This window comes from Sinohyriopsis cumingii, chromosome 3, assembly GCF_028554795.1.
Source record: "Sinohyriopsis cumingii isolate HCF-2022 chromosome 3, ASM2855479v2, whole genome shotgun sequence".
In the NCBI taxonomy this organism is placed as follows: Eukaryota; Metazoa; Mollusca; class Bivalvia; order Unionida; family Unionidae; genus Sinohyriopsis; species Sinohyriopsis cumingii.
The window spans coordinates 71869022-71886910 of record NC_142963.1 but is presented as its reverse complement, the minus strand read 5'-3'; the positions used below and the strand labels follow the sequence as shown (position 1 = coordinate 71886910).

Here is a 17889-nt window from a genome sequence, read left to right as displayed (position 1 = left end):
TCTCAGCTAATAGTTGCTACGTAGGTATTTCTACTCTTTCTGTTAATTTGGCAAGTGTTGATGTCCGTAACGTCAGTCAAAGAATTTTTACAGTGAGGCACCCATCTAAAGTATATTTTGTTTAATATGAGTGATAAGTAGCTAGATTATCTCCCTTGCTCGAAGCTTCTTCTCCTTGAAGATATTCAAAGTTGTGATTCTGAATGCGTGACGAATGCATGACGCCTAATGCTAAAACTGTGACTTTGAAACCAACATGGACAATACTATCATTTAATTATGCAGTCAGAACTTCTTCTCACCCTGGCATGAATTAGTCGGCCGTCAATAAGTGTTATTTATCAGGGGACAACCGTCTCAATCGCTCTATCGAAAACAATGTCAAATGCAAGAACTAGTGTGGTCTTGTCATTGATTTCTGAACTTGACTTTCTGAGAGCGTGTCATGCAGAGGGTAAATGCATTGAAGAAAGGTATTTTCTTTCGGTTTTTCATTTGCTCCACAATGTGGTGTAGAAAGATTACTTCCTTTCTGTTAGTATGTTAGGGCAATTTGAAGAAAAATATATGTCAGTGAAGACGCACTATTTACACATTCAGAATCAGGTCCAAGGATATAGAAAACATCTGAATTCGATCTACCATCAAAACATTTCTGATATCATGAGTTGTGTTTGTCACATTGTCTTGACTGAAGTAAAATTGCAGGCACTGAATTCAATCACAATGAACTTCAAAAGGTACAGACAATTTTGGACCTAATCCTATATTAAAAACGAAACCAACAAGCGCTGAAATTGTGATGGAGGTTCGTATACTCATCATAGTATGTTACCTGATGTATACAAGGAAATAAACTTTCATAGTATTAGAAAGTCTAATTATCACCCTCATGCACATTCTAATCTTCTAAAACATAACAAACCATACTTATCTGACTTGAACCTAGCACAAGAGCAGGTTGATTAAAGATCATTTTATAAAACTGCGCAAATTTATCTTGAACGTGCATTACCTGAATTCATGGAATTCTTACTCTTTCTAGCCTATCTGGTTTTCAACCTTGATTTTCTTGAAAATGAGAGAAAATAAAACTTATTTGCATTCTCCTCACACTGTATTATTATTATTATTATTATTATTATTATTTAGGCGTTTCAACATTTGTGTATAGGACTACTGTTGTACTTGAAAGAGGGCAAAATACGCCACCAGTTTCACCAACGACTCTGAAAGTTCAAACAATCTCGGATTTTTTTTTACTGTTGAAGCCATCCTATGAGAGCATATATCGCCTACATATTTACTTGATATAGCTTGGAAGTGATATAACTGGGCATTCTTGCGAAGTATAATATTTTCACATTAATACACTCATATATAATAAAGCACATTAGAAATCAAAATGAAAAATGTTTAAGCACATAATACTATTTAACAAAAATGATGCAACACATAAAGCGTTCCACATTTATAGCGAGAAAGATTCGAAAGAACACAAAAACAACACAAAACCATCAAGGCTTGATGTGTTTTACCTTAGGCAGAATTTTGTTCGGTAACAATCCTTGTACAATGTAAAAGGCTCAATTAATAAACCATTAATATATTCCATTCACAAGATGAGCATATAGCCTTAACGAAAAACAACTGTACAAAATGAAAAGAAAACACCGAATTAGAAAGGCAGACCCTGCAGCATTCACGCACACAAAAAACCAAATACACAAGTCAGCAACAACTGTTACATTCCTAACACGTTGAATATTCGCGGCCTTTGAATGTCAGCGACAAAAATATAGTCAATATTATTTACCAAGAACCATTAGACACAGCTTTATCGGTAACGTTTAACTTGTAGTTACATAATTTGGCAGATTATAAAGTATAGCCACCCTCTAAATTCACTCTAGAGTAGGTTCTTAAATTAGAACCATTAGACACAGCTTTATCGGTAACGTTTAACTTGTAGTTACATAATTTGGCAGATTATAAAGTATAGCCACCCTCTAAATCCACTCTAGAGTAGGTACTTAAATTAGAAGTCGCTATTCATGTGCTTGATATCACCACATGGTCCTCAATTGTGTATAGATTATTGTAGGACAAAATGGCGCCCTTTGCAACATACATTGCAATATGTGTAATGTTGTATATCGTGCAAGTAGTATGCTATGTTTTGTACTTCCTTCAGAGGTCTAAAGATGTAAGAATTTTTTTTTGCAATGCTTTGTGTTGACATTGCTTTGACGTCAACGGAAACAATTTCAGTTCTGTCCAAATTTGTGTAAATGAAATATATTGCTTTGTGCAACCTCTCCAGCAAAGTCGTGTAAGCGTATACAAATGAACTGTTGTTATCTTTACCCTATCATAATTGCTTTCCTGCTCTGAATGGTTCAGTGATCTTTTCATTTACGAAATAACTTCTCCGAGTAAGACTGGGGATGTGACATATATATATATATATATATATATATATATATATATATATATATATATATATATATATATATATATATATATATATATATATATATTGTTTGGATGTGTTCTCATAACATATACCTAGTAGAAAGTTATGTTAACAGCTTTGTATGGAAATCGATAAAGGCCAAAAGTAACATTAATACATATTGTAACCAGACGTCCATTATCTTGTATGATGTAAGCATTTGCTGCCTATACCATATGCAGGGACAAATATATAGACGTAGAAAAAAAATATTTATTAGTATGATACAGAATTAAATTCCAGAAAACTGAAATATATTGTCTATGTAGCCAAGGAAATGTTCCACTATTAACAAATGGGGGTAGACGGTGTACTTCTAGGTGGGGGTGGAGGGTGGAGAGAATTCGAGACAGACACAAATTATCACTGGTTTAGCTGGAAATAGTTTCTTTTTCTCAGAAACAGATACTGTAATAATGTGTGCTGCGATCAATAGACCACTGTAGCGGCAGTATTGTAGTAGGCTGCAATCCTCTCAAATTAAAATGACAATCTGCTGAACACAATAATAAATCATTAACTATTTTTCGTCAGGGACCTTCCAAAGACGATATGGATCATATAATGGGGATACAAGAAAACACTTAAACCCTGCAATCGATTTCCTAGATTTTCCTCTTTCCAGGAGGCGAGGAGAAGAAGTTTGGTGCTTACATTTAAGACATTGTTTCTCTGGCTTAATTCCTGAATAAATGTATGTTTGCAATCGTCAATCCATTGTACTAAAAAACCATATCCTCATCATCCATGGGAATTAGTGACCATTCCTAATGGTATTTTTTGATGCCTTCAAATTTCATCAGTGATGTTTTCAAACAGATAGTTCCCTAATCAGCACATGATCAGATAAAATCAGGTTTTTTTCTGAACCTTTACGAGATACACGCATGGTCCATTCTATTTCAATTCATATCAAAACATAGCAACCATTGTTTTAGAGGATAAAAGTTGCATATAGAAAATGAAAGAAAAATATCTACGTTGTCCGTTATATCAGAGTCAATGCATTTATTATAGATTTTAATGTAGCTAAGTTGGAATACAAATCATATTTACCTTTCGTTTATTCATGTGGAATTCCAGTTGTATAAGTATCTTTTAGAATGCTTCTCGGACACAGAGTTGTTGTTTAATACTTACCACAAAAGTGCAATACATTCAAACGTTTTGACTTGAAAATAATTTATATTTAGTTTACACAGTTTACAATACAGGTTACCAAACTGTGAGTTTGAATATTTTGTGACTGGCACATGTACAATCACTGCTGAGGGATTGTATTAGTTTCTAATTGCTTCTTTAAAAGTTCGAAACCCGAAATTTTGGCAATTGATACTATTATACTGACACCAAATGCAGTATCATCGTAGTAATGCATGAAAATGATATTAAACCGTTGTCGTTTGATAGATATTTATACCTGATTGATTTCTAATGATTTTGTTTATTAAGCTATGTATAATAACGTTAGTAGATTGCTTTGGTTTGTGCTTTAGTTTAAGTAGTTTTTGTTTACAACCTATAATAAAGTACCTTCCCCAAGAACAAACCACAGTAACCAATCTTTACTGATGTGATGTTGGATTCGAACCAGCAACTATTTGGGTCGCGATTCCAGCGCCATAATATCTAAGCCTCTGCCTTTCATGCTCTAATTAAACACCTCTAGCGACATGGGGGGTGGGGGGGGGGCGGGCATCGGGACAAATCTACATTGTTGAGTGTTCGGGGAAAAATTTTAATGCCACTGAATTGTTTTCTTTTCTAATTTAGGTTTCCTTTACTTTGCACCTCATTAACAATATCGTCTGAGGGTTATATGAATATGGTTCAGTTTCTTTTAAACAATTATTCGTGTCAACAATTTATTTTTATTAACTGTAATTCCTAAATCTGGATGACTGGTTGCATGGTTAAAGAAACTGGAGTAGATTTCTGCCTAAGGACACATACCAGTAGGCTTACCCAGCCTGGTCTGGGCAGAATTCGAATCTGTAACCTTCTGGTCGCGAGTCTGGCAACACTGAGCAACGTGATTATATCCTTATTTCTTGATATAAGCTTGAGAGGAAATATGCCGACCTGCTATTTGTTTTCGGATGCTTGCAGAAATACTTTCAACTGCCTTGCAAACAGTTGTGTCGCTCATCAAAACTAAAGCGCATGAAAAGGCCTAATTATAACCAGTCTTGCGAGTGGAATGGCTTAATGTTTCTATAAATAGATTCCACATAAATGCTTTGTTCAAATCAGAGAATCTATTTCATCTCCACTAATTAAGTGCTAATCGAACCACTCCAGGAGTTTGAGAAGAGGGTGTTACAGTCATTATATCAAGAAGTATGCGTATCATTGTATCATTCGCAGACGCAGGTGGAACTTCTCGCAACACGGTTTCATTGTACCTTATTTATACTGGTATATTATTGGACTTTCTTATACTCTTGTGTGTTCGCTCTTCTGATAAAGTAATTACATCTGCAGAAGATATTTCCTTTTGACGGGATACTTGCATTTCCACCACCCTAATCCATCCTTTAGCTTAATAAAACGCATTGCGCCGAGGTCCATAAAGCATCACATATCAGAAGCAAAGTTGGCAAATAAAATAAAATCATGTTCCAGTCCTACGGTTATAATGGGAAGTATTAAAAGTGTGCAATATTTATTGTCTCTATTTCAAGAAAGATCAGCTGTTTATTTCTAAAACGAAGTGTCTGAATTTTGTTGCTTCTAATGTCTTGAAACAAATGTAGGCTAAATTGTTTGGGAAAATTTTATTTCTATTGTTTATGATAACATTCACCTATACCGTGCTGATCAGGCTGTTTGCATGAATGCTTAGTCAAGCCTTAAGTCATTGAATTGTGTGCTGATTATATGGGTCGAATTCGAATCTCTCTACAACATGCTCGAGTTCGAGTGCATGGACATGTTCAGTATATGCGTATGAGGCAATTTATGTTTTCGTCTATTTTCAAATTATGTATGTTTTACAACGGCAAGAGCCAGAGGTGTCGAATGGCTGAATGTTGTTGGCGATTGCCAATAATGATAAACACTTGCAGTTATTATACGATTCATTCATGCAACAACCTCTTATAAAAAGATGGATTGTTATCTCTGTCCACCTGGCAGTCAAACATCTATAAAGGCTAATCCACAATATTTGCTAAGTTATACTATCGCTGGATGAGTGTTTGTCGTAACGCAAATCTCCCCATCACTGATATTTCATCTGAGCAATTAGGTCTGATGTTCTGACTTGTGTGTGACTTTAATATACGCCTTGTATCCTCTGACATAACAGGAAGTTCGCTAAATTTCAAATAATGTTGCTGAAAGTTTATGCAAGTACTTACGAGTTTGTTTAAATTCATATCACGCTATTACTAAATAAAATAAAATAAATGGAATGTTTGTGGAGGCAGTTACAAACGAATATAAATTGACATACTTCGTGTTTAAATGTTTCAAAAGAAAACATGGACTTATTAAGCAAAAACAGTGCTTATTGATCTATTGATCTTGTTTCTTTAACTTTCCTATTTTCAAACATCAGGAAAGAAAATATATTGTTGTCTTTTTCGGTTATAACTGTGAGAAAAGGAGAATTAAAGGCTGCAAGTTTTGGTCAGTATCAGAAAAGTAAGTACTGTTATTAATATTGTGTGAAAAGACTTACACCAGGCATTGATGACTATACGTTAAAAAGAAACTGCTTCAATTGGCAAGATGTCACACCATACATCATCTAACAGCTCATATTCATTTGATACAGGTCTGGTGTACTGATTTGAGCACTAATCTGTCATACTAGCTGACATTGCGATCGGCATTCGGTTCTTATAGATTTGATTAAACCGAAACGAATCAACAGCATTTTGAAAGGATGACTTTAGAACGTTTTCGTCATTTATTTTATAAAATAACGGCTTTTATGACTATGGTTTTATTTGTTCTGTTCCTATTGTAGTTTAAATCAAGTGCATTTGATCAGTTATTGAACGGAACATAATATTTTAGTATGCCTCTCCGGCGCCTTTTAGGGAGTGAGTGAGTCCTTGGGAATTTAAGTGGTCAGTTTCAGAGTCTACATGTAATGCATACACAAAACGTCATACGTGTTTTGTTACAAGTCGGCGGAAAGAATGAGTTGGATATGGCGTAAGGATTTCAGATTAAATGGTTATGTAATACATTAACGGACTTTATTAATTTTCACAACAAATACAGTAGACGAGCTTCGGGCGATAAAATGCCATTAGATGCTGCGCTTACCCATTATATTAAACACAAAAGCTGAACATATGATTTATACACGCCACTACCGACTGTACCTTACGAACAAGAACAAATGTCAGAAATTACAGTTCTGAAATCCCCTCTATTTTATATCCTTTATCAACAGAAATCGTCTATTAAAATCTCCTGATTATGTTTAATTAGATACATACTTTTATCGAGGTCACGACTTTATTCCAAGTGTCATCAATATCACCTGTTTGTGGTTGAGCAGATACTTTCACGGGATCAAAACCAAGAATATATTTAAACAAAAGTCACGTGATAAGGGGTCCAGACTAGATAAAGGAGCAGCGTATGCATGTCAGAAATAGCTGATCTGTAATGCATACCGGGGTACTCATCAGATTTTGCTATCGTGCTTAAATAGTTTTTTTTTTTGCTGTGGATGGTAATAAAACACATGTACGGTTGGGATTAAAAGAATTCGCTACCATTATCAAAAATGATAATCAGTCACAACATAGGATCACCTGCAGCAGTTTGATATCTTTGAACACTGTAATTAAAGGTAACATCTACTTCAGAATGAATATCACAAAATTAGAAGAACACAATTTTTGCATAGTAATATCTCCATATTGTCAGGACATACAAATCGGAGGACTTTGCAATATGTGCACAACACTGTGAATATATTTTTTATTCTTCAGAGACTGACGTATTTAAATGAGGTTGTGGAACGACAGTTGGAAACGTAGTCCGGAAAATAACGTTAGCAGGAGTTTGGGAGTCCCTGTAAATGGACATTTAATTTAAATAAAGCATTAGGTCAACAATGCGTGACCACTTACTTACTTCGACGTCGTATGATTAAGACCATCGGTGCTTTTGTTTCTGGTGATTATTCTGATAAAAATATGAAATAAAACTACTAACACATCTGATAGTTGGCTACTGATTTGTTACTCATTGCACAGCTTTTAATAACCTATGTATAGAGTCACGTGGTCTCTGGTTACGATTGACTGTGAGAAACACAACTACAGTAACAATATGAATGCGATTAAACTTAAGTTTAATTTAATATAGTCTTTTTTCCAAGCTAGGATTTAATTTTTTGCTAAATATGCTCAAAATTAAGTTTGGGATCTGTGATGGTCATTTCTAACATTCCGTGTTTAAAAATATTTTCTCATTATTTTTTCCATTGCAGAAATACGGTCCACACGTTTGATGCGCTAAACGGCTCATTTCTCGCTTGGAAACATTTTATTTAAAAAAAGAGCCTCAAATAATTTTCATTAAAGCTGCTGATAGACTTGTACGAGTCAATTTTACCCTGCATGGGGTCAGATTTACAGCACTAGTAGATATGTACCCCTTAAAACCTTGCTCAGATAAGCTTAAATAGCAAATGTTTACTTTTACAGAATGAAATATACTAATTTCCATTCGTCATCAACTTTTCGTGTTTCAACAACACAACCGTAGCTCCCTAACGAGTATTCTTGGCTGCTGTTCTGCTGTCTTGTTGTCTCTTGATCCCAAGGAAAACATCATGCGCGATTTTGCGGAGAAATCGTAGTTTTGTTCCTTACAGAGTTGTTCTTGAATCTTTAACTCAATAATGGTCTCTTGTCAGAGCTTTTAGAAACACGTTGACAGACAGGCTTAATAAAAACTATGTATTCTGTGGAATCAAAGTGAGTAGTTGTGACTCAATGGTTAACTTTGCCGGACCGGAAGAATGCAGAACATTAGCCGTGATCAGAAGCCGTGGCGTATCTCTAAGCAAGACACTGTACTCCTATTGCCTCCGCACGATATGACCTTAGGGTCAGGGCCGGCGCTACCATATAGGCAAATTAGGCAGCAGCCTAGGGCGCTGATTTGAGGGGGGCGCATTTTAAAAAAAATATATGGTTTATAAATCTTGAAATTGATATTTTCGGGGGGGGGGGGGGCGCCAGAATCTAACCTTGCCTAGGGCGCCAGATAGTCTGGCCGGGTCTGGCGCCGGCCCTGCTTAGGGTGCTGATGTGATGTGAAACACCAAACAAAGCAATACTCTTGTGACTAAATAGAGCTTAGACATGGTAATGTATTCCACGTTCATCTACATGTACATTTATCGAATACAAACAAAGTATGTCTGCAAATACATGCTGCAAACGGTAACAGTTCTAATAAAATAGTAGTTGATTGTGCGTTTTCTTCCCTTTTTTATACTTCCTATACATCAATGTTTATTTGCATAGGATAACCCGTGGAGTGTTTTAGTATTTAAAGTATATAAAGAATAACAGCTGAATAATAATTCATTGATTTCTACGGGACCTATTACTGACGACTGAAGTTTATTCCATTTTTAAAAGTGCGACCAAAGAGTGCTAATGTGTATGATCACCCCCTGCGGGCTCTGATATAGACCATGCCCGATGCTCACTCCTGTATACCATCACCCGCTGCGGGCTATGATATAGACCATGCCCGATGCGCACTCTTGTATACCATCACCCTCTGCGGGCTCTAAGACGTAAATCATCCCATATGCGTGCTTCCGTATATTGTTCGAGGTGGCTAAGGGAGGCTGGGTCGAGAATTCTCTTTCATTCTCGAGTAGTTTCCAAGTATTGACATCAAACAGTGTCACACTGGCAGAGATTTTTTTTTAATTGTAAAAACTAGTACCACTGACTATTGGATTAATTTTGGTTCATTAGGCTACTGGCTGCAGCAACACAGGGAATAATAATACCTCTCTCACACTTTTCATAAAATAGCAGTGTGGAGAAAATCACCAGTTGTCTGAAAATAACTGTCTTTGTGGGACAAAGGGATACAGAGTACATACTATAGGAACGGAGAAGTACCGATACCTCTTTATTGATTTCTGAGATAGCTGTACGAGACTTTGCATGGAAGACATTACAGATGCACAAGTTATTGTTCCAATATATGTTTCCCTCTCTTTGTTATTGTATAAAGTGTGCGTTTTTTTTTTGTTTTTTTTTTGGGGTGGGTGGGGGAGGAGCTGTACTTGTAAACCATATTTGCTTCATGTACGGAAATAAAGTATGTTTAAACTTAAGGATGAACAAAATGGCAGATGTTTGATGTTTTATGGTCGCAATTATTTCGATAAGCTTCCATATAGTTATAGAAAATTTAATTAAAGTTTATCATGGCTGCAACAGAGAGAAAATATTGCTGAGTATGATATTGTAAGTAATAAGCAAATATCCGATTCAGACATTCACTTTCATTGCATTTCAAGATATCTCTTATTTGAATATTAAAAGTCAGTTTTCATATATACATGCATTATTTGATATATGTTATTTTCAAATGTTCATACCGTATTCATTCAGGAGTGTATTAGACATTACGATACTTTAATAGAAATACTATTTTTTGTGTAAATTAACTTCATGTAAGCATCGGTACTTATTGTTTTAAGTGTATACTTTATGTGGCATGGATATATGGTTATGTTAGGTAGTTATTTTAAGCAAGTTTATATCGTTTTTATTTTCTCAAGAGACTGTAAAAGCGAGCCATTTTTATCTCTTCACCAGTTCTGTCAAATATACATCCAAACTGCCAGATATACATATGCAACATCCTCGATACAACAGAAGAGGCTCCGAAGCTTAGTTGATAAGACTTCGGGCTCTTATTCAAAGGGTCGTGGGTTCGATACCCGCCCTGGTTATTCTGGGTTGGCTGCCTTGGAGTGTCCTTGAGAATCACACTTTGCTCCCATTTCTTGACATGATAAAGTAAATACTGTTTTAAAAGTGCGGTTAAAATTCCATAAGTCTACGTTCCATAAGGATCTCGATACCTGTGTATAGGGCTTCTTGATGGGAGTTCGTTACAACATGATAATATTTAAAGGAATCATTTCGCTGACCATGTTCCTTGAATATTTCCTTCAATAATTTAAAAAGTTTGTTTAGTTCCAGTGCATTTCAAATACACTAAACTGAACACATGATATATAAATATAATATCAGTCTAGATTATGTTACATTTTATGCAGCTATTTGCATGCGAATACAATGATTGGAATTTTTGGTTCAAATGACAATTCTTGAACCGGCCAAGATCACACCTGTTCCCTTTGATATTCTACATAAGAAGCAAAGAAGTTGAACTATTTGTGCTTAGGCACATTATACAGAATACGAGGTACCTATTTAGTGATCAGAAAATCGCCTGGAAAAATCTAAAAAAATATTAATGGCTTTCCTACGGACAACAAAAGGGTGGAAGGACAGCTGACTGTTCAGTTATTTTAATGATACCTGAAATAATTTTTATTACATGGAGGTCTAGCTGTAGTACGTTGGAGGCCTGTTAACTCGGACGAGATTTTATTATCCAGGCTTACAGTCGTATGTTGGAGGCCTGTTAACTCGGACGAGATTTCATTATCCAGGCTTACAGTCGTATGTTGGAGGCCTGTTAACTCGGACGAGATTTTATTATCCAGGCTTACAGTCGTATGTTGGAGGCCTGTTAACTCGGACGAGATTTTATTATCCAGGCTTACAGTCGTATGTTGGAGGCCTGTTAACTCGGACGAGATTTTATTATCCAGGCTTACAGTCGTATGTTGGAGGCCTGTTAACTCGGACGAGATTTTATTATCCAGGCTTACAGTCGTATGTTGGAGGCCTGTTAACTGGGACGAGATTTTATTATCCAGGCTTACAGTCTTATGTTGGAGGCCTGTTAACTGGGACGAGATTTTATTATCCAGGCTTACAGTCGTATGTTGGAGGCCTGTTAACTCGGACGAGATCTTATTATCCAGGCTTACAGTAGTATGTTAAAGGCCTGTTAACTCGCACGCGATTTTAGTATCCAGGCTTACAGTAGTATGTTGGAGGCCTGTTAACTCGGACGAGATTTTAGTATCCAGGCTTACAGTAATATGCTGGAGGCCTGTTAACTCGGAGGAGAGTTTATTTTCTCACCCATGCGATAAAGAAATATGTCTGTTTTTTTATAACCTTCCTTTTTCAATCTCAGTCTGGTTATCTTAGACCTGTTGTCTCAGTGATGGTGTCCACGCGCTAGGAACTACATTTAAAAATAAATTCTTACAGTCTTCTGCTGTGCCTGACGGAGATGTTATAAAATCTAAAAGCAACAACAATAGATTTATTAGAAAAAGAAATACATTCATGTAACAACTTAAGGTCTCTCCATCTCTGTAAACAAAATACAAAATATTTTGACACCCGCCACCACCACCACCCATGCCTCACCCCACATACACACCATATAAGACGAGCTATTTGATATTCCAGACACACAGGCAATAAGCATCACTGGCCACACGAAACCGATCTCTCTCACGTGCAAAGCCAGCAAAAACCAGAAATGTTTTATGTCAAACTGGTTTCTTCAAACTTTGGTGATCACTCATAATCCGCCGCAATTGAATCAAATATAATAATGCGATTGCAAATGTAAACTCTTGTACTTACCAACCGGAGTGGCTCATTCATCAGTCCACATGCTATTCCACAAAAAAGATTTCCATGTAACGTATCATTTCATTAGTGATTGAACACTTACCATACTTCCAGGACAGAAAATATAAATTTTCAAGAAAATCACGAATTAGAAATTTCCTGATGTTGCGACACACGTCGTTAGAACTGTACCCTGTAGGCATACTGATATGGTAGGCCTACTGCATCAGTATCGATCGCTTCGGTGGCCTAGTAGTTAGATCGTCCGCCTCGAATGTGAGAGGTCGTGGGCTCGATCCCCGGCCGAGTCATACCAAAGACTTATAAAAATGGTACTAAGAGCTGCCTCGCATGGTGCTCAGCATTAAGAGGTTAGTGTTAGGACTGGTCGTTATTCTGGTTGTCAGGATAATGTGACTGGGTGGGACATCACTCTACATGTCTGCGGCATGATGCCCCAGTGCTAGATATCACTATAAACTGCCACACCGCAGACGTCGTAGCGATATGACTGACAATTGTTAATGCGACGTTAAAAACCAAAATCTCACACACACACACACACACACACACACGCACATGCATCAGTATCGTACCGTCGCTTACCATAAAACATTTCCAAATTAGAACTGACAAAAGTTAAAACTTAACGGTGTAAAAGATATTGATTATTTATCGTCAATTTCATATGACATCCATCGATTAAATGTGATAGCACAGTAATAATATCAAAGTATTTTATGTTTCGTTTTTCTCATGCGTAAAGCTTGTGTACTTAGGTTAGACAGGTCACCCCATTACCCTCATTAGCAGATTCGTCTTAATGTACAGTGCATGTACGTGTATTTGGAGAAAAAAGAAAACTCAAACGCACGTGGCTCGAGACGCTCATTGGGCAATAGTTCCAAGACATTACAATTAAAAAAAAATTATGTTAATCCAGGCCTGATGTAGTGTGTTGGAAACCTATTAATTCGGACGAGAGTTTTATATCCTGTTATATTTTTGGATGTTGGCGGCCTTTGACTCGGACGAGATTTTATTATCCATGTTTACTGTAGTATGTTGGAGGCCTGTTCACTCGGACGAGATTTTTAGAGGCTTACTGTAGTATGTTGGAAGCCTGTTAGCTCGGACGAGATTATCGAGGGTTTAATTTGAAATCACAACAAGCCTTATATAAGAGACTTCAGTGATAAGGGACTTCAGTGTTCCTCAAATACCAAACAAAGCGTCCTTTTATTCATCAGCAACAATGAAATAATGTTTTTGATACTTACAACCATTGTACAACCAGATAATTTTCTGGAGATGTCGGTACACAGGTGATAAATAAACTATGGTCTCAGTAACTTTATATAATATTTTCTGCAATATTGAACGTGTTTGGTTTTCTTGTACTTCTTAAAATGCTTTTCACCTCCGAAATTATTAGACCTTTTAGCTTTTGTCTCAGTTATTTTAGATCGAAAATCCTTGATACAGTCATGTGAGATTGGAATAATGTAGCAGAACGTCAATGTTAACTCTGAAGAGATAATCTCATTAATACCAGATTAATTAAATGACCGTAACCAAATGCAGATTTTTAAAAACACGAAACACTAATCCAATGATCAGAACATGCAATCATTTTGGGATGAAACAATACTACAAAGTCAACTGCATGTACTACATGTAAGAAACTGGATATATTTCTACAGTACAATGTGCATCTTCTATTTGAGAAAGTCGTGAAAGATGTAAGTTGAAAGAGAAACACGTCAGTTTGAAATGATTGGTGGAAGGGATGTATTTAGAGCAGAATGGCATTGTGTTTGTGTGTATGTGTGTGTGTGTGTGATTTGGATTTTTAAGGTAGCTTTAAAAATGCTCAGTCATATCTCTACGATATCTGCAATGTGGCAGTTTACAGTAATGTCTAGCAGAATTAACATCATGTCTCACCCAGTCATATTATCCTGACACCAGGCCGACCAGCCCTAACGCTAACCTCTTAAAGATGAGCGCCTAGCAGGGCAGCTGCTTGTACCATTATTATAAGTATTTGGTATGACTCGGCCAGGGTTCGAACCCGCGGCTTCCCGCATCCGAGGTGGACACCTCTAACCACTAGACCACCCGAGCAGTCAAATAGTGTTATAATAAAAGCAGCAGCCAAAGTATTAATTACACTACTACTATTAAAATTACTATTATAATCGGCATATATTCCATAATTTCAATAGGTGGACATCATAAAATAAATCTATATCCATAGTTATAATTTTGCACGAGAAAGCTAAAACGAACACCGAAATAATGAAAACTAATTTCATAGGCATTCTTACTGTGGAAGAAGAATGATTTAGTCAAAATGCAGCTCGTAACTTTTACAATGAAAATAACAAAATCACGTTGATGTATCAATTTTGCCAAGTAGAAATGCAGAAGACAGTGTAGCTGCTATGCGTGTAAGAGGTTAAAATCAACTTCTTCGCAACGTCTTAGTTGTTATCAGGAAAAAATTATCTGTAAAGAAACATAAATCCACATTCTTTTTAGCATAACATTAAGAACAAAGTATTACATTGTTTGTGACAAATTTGATTATATTCATCGGTTTCTTCTTCATGACACCATGGCGGTTGACTGGCTTATCCTTTTAGAATGTTGTAACTATCCTAATGGCAAAAAGTATTACAAACCGGTTGCCTGGCGTATCCTTTTAGAATATATTAGCTATGCTGATAAACAACGTCAGCAATTTGTAGGATTTCCTAAATTCAATTTTTAGCAAGGTTAACTAATTATTTGCAATATTATTATAATTTTTACATTCCTATATATCAATACCATGGTCTGTTCAATCTTTACATTGTGTAGCTGACACTATTTATGAAATTTAATTATGCTACAGAGTACAACCTGCAGTGGAAATTAGCAGCATTGTCACTTAATTCCTATTGCAAGACTTTAAACCCGCAAAGATCAACAAATCATTGTTAACCAGAACTATTATCCATATCGATATCGCTATATTAGTGGAGCGCAGAACAAACTGGCATTAATATCGCTATACTAGTGGAGCGCAGAGCAAACTAGCATTAATATCGCTATACTAGTGGAGCGCAGAGCAAACTAGCATTAATATCGCTATACTAGTGGAGCCCAGAGCGGCTTTCGTAGAAGTCGATGTTTTACGCAGTCAGTTTATTGTCTTCTTCGTCAAGCAGAGTTTTGCATTTGCCTAAATTATCGTAACTTTTTGTGCACATTATACTAATCTGGTAAAGAAAACAAACTCCTCACAGTGCAAAAGAAACACGAAAGAATCCAGGATTTGTTTTTTTATGTTGTCTATCACACTGAATGTTTGCGACTTCTATATGATTTTAGTTGAACCAATAGACGAAACTGTGCATATCCTTGTTGGTTTTTCATGAATAGGTGGCTGACTTTAATTTTAACCCTGGGGGTCAGGGTAGGTTTAATATCCAAAATTCTGGTACTAAATCATCATATAACAGAGGCGCTAACTTAGCGGCGATAGTACAGAGGATAATAAGAACATTTAAATCGGTAAATATTGCAAACAAATATAAATATTTCGCAGTGGAGACTTTAGTACAATCAAATATGATCAAAATGAGGGAGAAATTATAGTAACGGACTTAGACAAATGAAAATTATTTTCTAAGCATATGAGAGAATCTAGCATGGATTATAAGTTCTGCATCATAATATTGGAATATTGCTACAGTTCAGCAAATACAACCCCACCCCCCCAAAAAAAATCCAATATACTCTTAAGTACAGCTTGGTGTGAAATAGGACCATGACGTTGGAAATATAATACTATAAGCTGGATTGGCTAATGTTGACGGTGTGCTTTTTGAATAACGTACCCCAGCAACGAACATTCATACACGTATATATTACATAATTACTGATCTTTGATGAAGTGGATATGAAATTTTTGAATCAGTATACATCCTGAGTAGCATGAAGGTCAATCTGAAACGGTTTACTGATTCAATATACTTAATATCCACGAAAGTAAAGGTCTATATTTGTTTATTATATGATTTGAATTAGACTGTTGAAATACAGCTTGCTACGATATAATATCTTTACATTTCATATAGCATCATGTCAGCTGTTTAAAAGGCGTTGTTCAGGTAAAAATACGTATGCCGTTTGCGTAATTGTTGCATTCGTGCATTATTGTAATCTACCCTTGCTATATTGTATTCCTGTTAAGTAAAGAAGTAACAAGAAAGGTCAAAATAACGTTAGTAAAGTCAATTTATCTTGATTTACATTTATATACTATGTTTTTGTTGCAGATTTAATATGCCTCTTTCAACAACGTATATGCATATTTTGTAAGGGATTCACTGAGAAAAAGAGTCATTTATCTATCCATAGATTCTGTATGTATATATCAAAATATAAACTAACTAAATCATCCTGCTTCAGTTGCCAAGTCTATATTTGCTAATCCTACATATCAACGTTTTGGAGGAGCACATAATGGCACCTTTTGACAGGTTGACAAAGCCAGGCTCTAATCGATCCACCAAGTAGTCTAGACTTATTCACGGTTTTAGTTGCTGCTGATATATAGGACCTGAAAGCCTATTTACATACTCTCGAGAAACAATGAGAACAAGAAAGAACATAGCTCAGACGCTTTATGATGGTATTTTATCAAGTAGAAAACTATCATGCGTCTGAAATTACGGTAAATGCGACTTTGCCAGATATAATGCTTGCAGTCCGTTTTTTGGATATGCTATCTAAAGATGTTAATAATAATATCAAAATTAATCGCAAAAATATGTATAACTACTAAAAGAAACTTAGAGATCCTCAGGATTTTCAAAATATTTGCATGCAAACATAATGACGTCATATCGAGAGAAAAAACTCCAACAAGTTACTTATATAAGTTAGCAGAGTTAATGTTCGTGAGGACAACATCGTGTGTTTATTTAATCGTAAACTCAGTAGCATTTTACTCCATTAAACTTTTTTGAACATTTTAAACAAACATCCAGTCTTTTGTAGGGGTGTAATAAACAAACACGAACAAAGAATGCCTTGTCGCTGCTATAAAGTCTTGGAAACAAGAGTGACTGTATAACCGCAGCTATCTCTCTTCTCTCCATACATTCAGCTATCAAAGATGATGTTGTAATAAATGTAAATTTAGGCTGCATATCCATTTCTTCTTAATTAAAGTTTTAATGTGTTTAATATAAATCTGGCCATGTTTTGTCGTCAGTGCGCCTTCACGCTTATATGTATGGTTGGGTTTGCGTGCTTACAATATCGAGATATCAAAACCTGAGGTAGTAGTTTAGATTGATAAATGATAAGACAAAACATGTGAGATGCCACAGCCAGGTACATGATCTCTTCCACATGAATCTGTATTTTGCTTCCATAAACGCCCACAACACTTACCTTTCAGAAGACCGGACACGGAATTTGCACAGCCTATTATCAGGCTCCCGGTGACGTGTCGTTCCAAAATATTAGTCCAAGTGATCTGTGTTTATATCAACATTGGACTACAAACAGAAATGTTGATCTTCTAATATGTTAAACTGTGAACCGAATTTTATATACTTTGCGTGAATATGTACGGTA

At 35.9% G+C, this 17889-nt stretch overlaps 1 protein-coding gene across 2 annotated transcripts in view; it reads right to left on the bottom strand.

Moving 5' to 3' along the window:
• LOC149803082 (neuronal acetylcholine receptor subunit alpha-10-like) overlaps positions 1-17889 on the bottom strand; it is a 191868-nt gene that overhangs the window by 168507 nt on the left and 5472 nt on the right. The window contains exon 1 of one of the 2 annotated variants that reach the window (XM_089952667.1): positions 17704-17814. The exons of the other annotated variant lie outside the window; for it this stretch is intronic. The gene's annotated coding sequence lies outside the window, so the exon portion shown is untranslated. Of the gene's footprint in view, positions 1-17703; positions 17815-17889 lie in introns of those variants that run through there. 2 annotated transcript variants of the gene reach the window in all.